Here is an 8,920-nt window from a genome sequence, read left to right as displayed (position 1 = left end):
TAGACCACACCATCTACCAAGAGAGTTCTCATCTATATTATTCGTAGCCGTCTATTTACCACCACAGAATGAAACTGTCACTAAGACCGCTCTCAACCAACTCTATAAGGCCATAAGCAAACAAGAAAATGTTCACCCAGAAGCGGCGCTCCTAGTGGTACATTACTCATCTCATATGTATATAATGTATACAGCCATCGCTCATCCATATACAGTTGAAGTTGGAAGTTTACATACACCTTAGCCAAATACATTTAAACTTAGTTTTTCACAATAACTGACATTTCATCCTAGTAAAAATTCCCTGTCTTAGGTCAGTTAGGATCCCTACTTAATTTTAAGAATGTGACATGTCAGAATAATAGTAGAGAGAATTATTTATTTCAGCTTTTATTTCTTTCATCTCATTCCCAGTGGGTCAGAAGTTTACATACACTCAATTAGTATTTGGTAGCATTGCCWTTAAATTGTTTAACTTGAGTTTGATTCAAGTTAAACAATTTCAAGGCAATGTTACCAAATACAAATACTAGTTTCGTAGCCTTCCACAAGCTTCCCACAATAAGTTGGGTGAATTTTGGCCCATTCCTCATGACAGAGCTAGTGTAACTGAGTCATGTTTGTAGGCCTCCTGCCTCGCACACACTTTTTCAGTTCTTCCCACAAATTTCCTAATGGATTGAGGTCAGGGCTTTGTGATGGCTACTCCAATACCTTGACTTTGTTGTCCTGAAGCCATTTTGCCACAACTTTGGAAGTATGCTTGGGGTCATTGTCCATTTGGAAGATCCATTTGCGACCAACCTTTAACTTCCAGACTGATGTCTTGAGATGTTGCTTCAATATATACACATAGTTTTTTCCCTCATGATGCCATCTATTTTGTGAAGTGCACCAGTCCCTCCTGCAGCAAAGCACCACCACAACATGATGCTRCCACCACGTACTTCACGGTTGGGATGGTGTTCTTTGGCTTGCAAACCTCCCCGTCACGCCCTGACCATAGAGAGCTGTTTATTCTCTGTTGGTTGGGAAGTGATAGTGACTAGGGTGGGTCATCTAGGTGTTTAATGGTTTATGTTGGCCTGGTATGGTTTCCAATCAGAGACAGCTGTTTATCGTTGTCTCTGATTGGGGATCATATTTAGGCAGCCATTTCCCCTTTGTGTTTCGTGGGATCATGTCTACAGTTAGTTGCCTGTGTGCACACCAGTAGCTTCACGTTTCGTTTGTGCTATAATGTTTTGTTTGGTCAGTTTCACTTTATTAAAATATGTAGAACTCTACGCACGCTGCGCCTAGGTCCGATCATTACGACGATCGTGACACCCCCTTTTTCCTCCAAACATAACGATGGACATTATGGCCAAACAGTTCTATTTTTGTTCCATCAGACCAGAGGACATTTCTCCAAAAAGTACGATCTTTGTCCACATGTGCAGATGCAAACCGTAGTCTGGCTTTTTTCATGGCGGTTTTGGAGCAGTGGCTTCTTCCTTGCTGAGCGGCCTTTCAGGTTATGTCGATATAGGACTCGCTTTACTGTGAATATAGATACTTTTGTACCTGCTTCCTCCAGCATCTTCACAAGGTCCTTTGCTGTTGTTCTGGGATTGATTTGCACTTTTCACACAAGTACATTCATCTCTAGGAGACAGAACGCGTCTCCTTCCTGAGCGGTATGACGGCTGCGTGGTCCCATCGTGTTTATACTTGTGTACTATTGTTTGTACAGATGAACGTGGTACCTTCAGGCGTTTGGAAATTGCTCCCAAGGATGAACCAGACTTGTAGAGGTCTACAATTGTTTTTCGGAGGTCTTGGCTGATTTCTTTTGATTTTCCCATGATGTCAAGCAAAGAGGCACTGAGTTTGAAGGTAGGCCTTGAAATACATCCACAGGTACACCTCCAATTTACTGAAATGATATCAATTAGCCTATCAGAAGCTTCTAAAGCCATGACATCATCTTCTGGAATTTTCCAAGCTGTTTAATGACTCCAACCTAAGTGAATGTAAACTTCTGACTTCAACTGTATTTATATGTACATATTCTTATTCATCCCTTTACATATGTGTGTATAAGGTAGTCATTGTGAATTTGTTAGATTACTTGTTAGATATCAAATCAAATCAAGTTTATTTTATATAGCCCTTCGTAAATCAGCTAATATCTCGAAGTGCTGTACAGAAACCCAGCCTAAAACCCCAAACAGCAAGCAATGCAGGTGTAGAAGCACGGTGGCTAGGAAAAACTCCCTAGAAAGGCCAAAACCTAGGAAGAAACCTAGAGAGGAACCAGGCTATGAGGGGTGGCCAGTCCTCTTCTGGCTGTGCCGGGTGGAGATTATAACAGAACTATGCCAAGATGTTCAAAATATTCATAAGTGACAAGCATGGTCAAATAATAATCATGAATAATTTTCAGTTGGCTTTTCATAGCCGATCATTAAGAGTTGAAAATAGCAGGTCTGGGACAGGTGGCGGTTCCATAACCGCAGGCAGAACAGTTGAAACTGTTACTGCACTGAACTAGATGCACAAGCATTTCGCTACACTCGCATTAATAACATCTACTAACCATGTGTATGTGACCTATAAAGTTTGATTTGAGAGCACCAGCTGTTCTGGATGACTGTGTGATAACGCTCTCAGTAGCCGATGTGAACAARACCTTTAAACAGGTCAACATTCACAAAGCCGCGGGGCCAGATGGATTACCAGGACGTGTACTCAAAGCATGCGTGGACCAACTGTCAAGTGTCTTCACTGACATTTTCAACCTTTCCCTGACCGAGTCTGCAATACCTACATGTTTCAAGCAGACCACTATAGTCCCTGTGCCCAAGGAAGCGAAAGTAACCTGCCTAAATGATTACCGCCCCGTAGCACTCACGTCAGTAGCCATGAAGTGCTTTGAAAGGCTGGTCATGGCTCACATCAACAGCATCCTCCCGGAAATCCTAGACCCACTCCGATCCGCATACCGCCCCAACAGATCCACAGATGACGCAATCTCAATCGCACTCCACAATGCCCTTTCCCACCTGGACAAAAGGAGCACCTATGTGAGAATGCTGTTCATTGACTACAGCTCAGCGTTCAACACCATAGTGCCCTCGAAGCTCATCACTAAGCTAAGGACTCTGGAACTTAACACCTTCCTCTGCAACTGGATCCTGGACGTCCTGACGGGCCGCCCCCAGGTGGTAAGAGTAGGCAACAACACGTCTGCCACGCTGATCCTTAACACTGGGGCCCCTCAGGGGTGTGTATTTAGTCCCCTCCTGTACTCCCTGTTGACCCATGACTGCGTGGCCAAACACGACTCCAACACCAAGCCAAACACAACTCCAACACCATCATTAAGTTTGCTGACGACACAACAGTGGTAGGCCTGATCATCGATAACGATGAGACGGCCTATAGGGAGGAGGTCAGGGAACTGGCAGTGTGGTGCCAGGACAACAACCTCTCCCTCAATGTGAGCAAGACAAAGGAGCTGATCGTTGACTACAGGAAAATGCAGGCCGAACATGCCCCCATTAACATTGACAGGGCTGTAGTGGAGCGGGTCGAGAGTTTCAAGTTCCTTGGTGTCCACATCACCAACTAACTATCATGGTCCAAACATACCAAGACAGTTGCGAAGAGGGCACGACAAAACCTTTTCCCCCTCAGGAGACTGAAAATATTTGGCATGGGTCCCCATATCCTCAAAAGGTTCTACAGCTGCACCATCGAGAGCATCCTGACCGGTTGCATCACCGCCTGGTTTGGCAACTGCTCAGCATCTGWCCGTAAGGCGCTACAGAGGGTAGTGCGTATGGCCCAGCACATCACTGGGGCCAAGCTTCCTTCCATCCAGGACCTATATAATATGCGGTGTCAGAGGAAAGCCCATAAAATTGTCAGAGACTCCATTCACCCAACTTATAGACTGTTTTCTCTGCTACTGCACTGCGAGCTGTACCATAGCGCCAAGTCTAGGACCAAAAGGCTCCTCAACAGCTTCTACCCCCAAGCCGTAAGATTGCTGAAGAATTAATTAAATCGCCACCTGACTATTTACATTGTCCCACCTCCCCCCCACCCCTCCCTTTTGTACACTGCTGCTGCTCGCTGTTTATTATCTATGGAGTTTCACTTCACCTCCCACCTACATGTACAAATGATYTCAACTAACCTGTACCCCCGCACACTGACTCGGTACCAGTAACCCCTGTATATAGCCTCGTTATTGTTATTCTTATTGTGCTACTTTTTGTTATTATTGTTGACTTACTTCTATTTGGTAAATATTTTCTTAACTCTTCTTGAACTGCGCTGTTGGTTAAGGGCTTGTAAAGTAAGCATTTCACAGTAAGGTCTACACTTGTTGTATTCGGCGCATGTGACAAATAAAGTTTGATTTTGATTTTAACAGATCATTTTCTTGTTTCTCCTCCCCACTCAGACCACTCACAGGCAGTCCGAGCTAAATTCTTACTTGAGAAATTGCTCTTTGCTAAGAAGCTATTTTTGTTTCGTTATAACCATTTTGAWTGAAAACAATCACAGTAAGGTACTTCATTGTTACCCAGAAATGATTTGAATTTGAGATAAAAATGGCTCTGCATTGGACCTTTAAGAACATTAAAAAGCAGAACCAAAGGAAACAATTAATGTTGTCTTAAAATAACCACTATGCTAATGAATATTTTACCGCCTGTGTTGTCATGCTGGTGTTTACAAAATGTCACTCGGCGGACTGGTCTGAACCTGAAGTGTTGTCTGTGATGACGTGTTGGCTCTGGCTGCCTCTGCCTGGTGTAGTCTGAAAGGAGATAAACACAGCAATTACTGATGTTTAGCAAAGCTCCTCCACTACCCTGTTTAAAAACAGCTAATTAAGCCCTGAAAGACCAGAGCAGAGAGAGAAGGCCCCAGAACAGCAACACAATTAGACCACATCGAATCATGAGAAAACAAAAAGATAATTCAAATCAAATCAAAATCAAATGTTATTTGTCACATGCGCTGCATACAACAGGTGTAGACCTTACAGTGAAATGCTTACTTACAAGCCCTTAGGTTAACCAACAATGCAATTTTAAGAAAATACCCCCCAAAAAGTAAGAGATAAGAATAACAAATAATTAAAGAGCAGCAGTAAAATAACAATAGCGGGGCTATATACAGGGGGTACCGGTACAGAGTCAATGTGCGGGGGCAACGGTGCCGAGGTATTTGAGGTAATGTGTACATGTAGGTAGAGTTATTAAAGTGACTATGCATAGATAATAACAGAGAGTAGCAGCAGCGTTCCGGGGGGGAAGGGGGGCAATGCAAATAGGCTGGGTAGCCATTTGATTAGCTGTTTAGGAGTCTAATGGCTTGGGGGTAGAAGCTATTTAGGATCCTCTTGGCCCTAGACTTGGCGCTCCGGTAATGCTTGCCATGCGGTAGCGGAGAGAACAGTCTATGACTAAGGTGGCTGGAGTCTTTGACAATTTTTAGGGCCTTCCTCTCTCACCGCCTGGTAAAGAGCTCCTGGATGGCAGGAAGCTTGGCCCCGGTGATGTACTGGGCTGTAGGCACTACCCTCTGTAGTGCCTTGCGGTCGGAGGCCGAGGTGTTGCCATACCAGGCAGTGATGCAACCCGTCGGGATGCTCTCAATGGTGCAGCTGTAAAACCTTTTGAGGATCTGAGGTCCCAAGCCAAATATTTTCAGTCTCCTGAGGGGGAATAGGTTTGGTCGAGCCTTCTTCATGACTGTATTGCTGTGCTTGGACCATGTTAGTTTGTTGGTGAAGTGGACACCAAGGAACTTGAAGCTCTCATCCTGCTCCACTACAGCCCCGTCGATGAGAATGGGGGTGTGCTTGGTCCTCCTTTTCCTGTAGTCCACAATCATCTCCTTTGTCTTGATCACGTTGAGGGAGAGGTTGTTATCCTGGCACCACACGGTCAGGTCTCTGACCTCCTCCCTATAGGCTGTCTCATCATTGTCGGTGATCAAGCCTACCACTGTTGTGTCATCTGCAAACTTAATGATGGTCTTGGAGTCGTGCCTGGCCGTGCAGTCATGAGTGAACAGGGAGTACAGGAGGGGGCTGACTGGCCCCCGTGTTGAGGATAAGTGTGGTGGATGTGTTGTTACCTACCCTTACCACCAGCCTGTCAGGTACTCCAGGATCCATTTGCAGAGGGAGGTGTTTAGTCCCAGGGTCCTTAGCTTAGTGATGAGCKTTGAGGGCACTATGGTGTTGAACGCTGAGCTGTAGTCAATGAATAGCATTCTCACATATGTGTTCCCTCAATCCAGGTGTGAAAGGGCAGTGTGGAGTGTGTGAGGTATGCATCATCTGTGGATCTGTTGGTTGTTATCCAAATTGGAGTGGGTCTAGGATTACTGGGATAATGGTGTTGATGTGAGCCATGACCAGCCTTTAATTTTTTTTTTTTTTTACATTTTAGTCATTTAGCAGACGCTCTTATCCAGAGCGACTTACAGTAGAGTGCATACATTTTATTACATTTTTACATACTGAGACAAGGATATCCCTACCGGCCAAACCCTCCCTACCGGCCAAACCCTCCCTAACCCGGACGACGCTACTTACATTTTTACATACTGAGACAAGGATATCCCTACCGGCCAAACCCTCCCTACCGGCCAAACCCTCCCTAACCCGGACGACGCTATGCCAATTGTGCGTCGCCCCACGGATCTCCCGGTTGCGGCCGGCTGCGACAGAGCCTGGGCGCGAACCCAGAGACTCTGGTGGCGCAGCTAGCACTGCGATGCAGTGCCCTAGACCACTGCGCCACCCGGGAGCATTTCAAAGCATTTCATGGCTACAGACGTGAGTGCTACGGGTCGGTAGTCATTTAGGCAGGTTACCTTAGTGTTCTTGGGCACAGGGACTATGGTGGTCTGCTTGAAACATGTTGGTATTAAAGACTCAGACAGGGAGAGGATGAAAATGTCAGTGAAGACACTTGCCAGTTGGTCAGTGCATGCTCGGAGTACACGTCCTGGTAATCCGCCTGGCCCTGCGGCCTTGTGAATGTTGACCTGTTTGAACGTCTTACTCACATTGGCTGCGGAGAGCGTGATCACACAGTCATCTGGAACAGCTGATGCTCTTGTGCATGTTTCAAAGTTACTTGTCTCGAAGCGAGCATAGAAGGTATTTAGCTCGTCTGGTAGGTTTGTGTCACTGGGCAGCTCTCGGCTGTGCTTCCCTTTGTAGTCTGTAGTTTGCAAGCCCTGCCACTTCCGACAAGCGTCGGAGCCGGTGTAGTACAATTCGATCTTACATGCTGACTACACCGCTCGCGTGTAAGCGTTGCAAAATAAATTTAGACATACATGTTATTCAATTATTGCACCCACACTGCTTGCGCTCGCCAACGAGCATCTGCGTTGCCAAGGGCTAAAATAGAAGTCAGTTTTATTTGCAACGCTGATCGCTCTGCAAGTCCTGCCTCTCCCATCTCCTCATTGGTTTATAGAAGCAGATACTCACTTGCCATCTCCTCATTGGTTATACCCACGTGGCTGGCTGAAAGACGAACGGAGGTCGGTGGTGGTAATACACATTTTATGAAAGTTAGTTGCCAATCACCATGTAAGTCCAAAGAAGAAAAAGCTTGGAAGGAGGAGAGTTGACTAGAAACGATTCGGTTGAAAGTTTTATGTGTGGGTTAATTGTCGGAGTAGAGGACCTTGTGCATTTCAGGTAAAATAACAGCTCAACGTTTATATCCCAGGACAATTTAGCTAGCAACAGCAAGCTAGCTAAATAGGATAAATTAGCTAGCAACTGCAAGCTAGCTAGCTAAATTGCCATAAATGTTTAATGCTTTTCGACCTGTCCCCAAATTAATATAATTGGTTCAGAGTTTGTTTTGATATTTTAACCTGCATGTCTTGATCGTGTTTGGTGTGGGAGGACAAAATCAATTTGCCCACGCAAGCGGCCAGTTTGGGTACGGTGTTAGTCCTGTATTGACGCTTTGCCTGTTTGATTGTTTCTTTGGAGGGCATAGCGGGATTTCTTATAAGCTTCCGGGTTAGAGTCCCGCTCCTTGAAAGCGGCAGCTCTACCCTTTAGCTCAATGCGAATGTTGTATGTAATCAATGGCTTCTGGTTGGGGTATGTACAGTACGTACAGTCACTGTGGGGACGACGTCCTCGATGCACTTATTGATAAAGTCAGTGACTGATGTGGTAAACTCCTCAATGCCATCGGAAGAATCCTGTAACATATTCCAGTCTGTGCTAGCAAAACAGTCCTGTAGCTTAGCATCTGCTTCATCTGACCACTTTTTTATAGACCGAGTCACTGGTGCTTCCTGCTTTAATTTTTGCTTGTAAGCAGGAATCAGGAGGATAGAATTATGGTCAGATTTGCCTGATGGAGGGCGAGGGAGAACTTTGTATGTGTCTCTGTGTGGAGTAAAGGTGGTCCAGAGTTATTTCCCTCTGGTTGCACATTTAACATGCTGATAGAAATTAGATAAAATGGATTTAAGTTTCCGTGCATTAAAGTCCCCTGCCACTAGGAGCGTCGCCTCTGGATGAGTGTTTTCCTGCATTAAAGTCCCCTGTCACTAGGAGCACCGCCTCTGGATGAGTGTTTTCCTGCATTAAAGTCCCCTGCCACTAGGAGCGGCGTCTATGTGTGGAGTAAAGTGTGGTCTAGAGTTTTTCCTCTGGTTGCACATTTTACCTGCTGGTATGAAATTTGTTAAACGGATTTGAGTTTTCCCTGCATTAAAGTCTCCAGCTACTAGGAGCCCACCTCTGGATGAGATGTTGTTACTGTTAAAGTCCTCCGACCACTAGGAGCCCACCTCTGGATGAGTGTGTTCTCTGTTTAAAGTCTCCAGCACTAGGAGCCCACCTCTGGTATGATGTGTTCCTGTT

This window comes from Salvelinus sp. IW2-2015, linkage group LG8 (genome assembly GCF_002910315.2).
Source record: "Salvelinus sp. IW2-2015 linkage group LG8, ASM291031v2, whole genome shotgun sequence".
In the NCBI taxonomy this organism is placed as follows: Eukaryota; Metazoa; Chordata; class Actinopteri; order Salmoniformes; family Salmonidae; genus Salvelinus; species Salvelinus sp. IW2-2015.
This window is presented reverse-complemented; position numbering follows the sequence as displayed.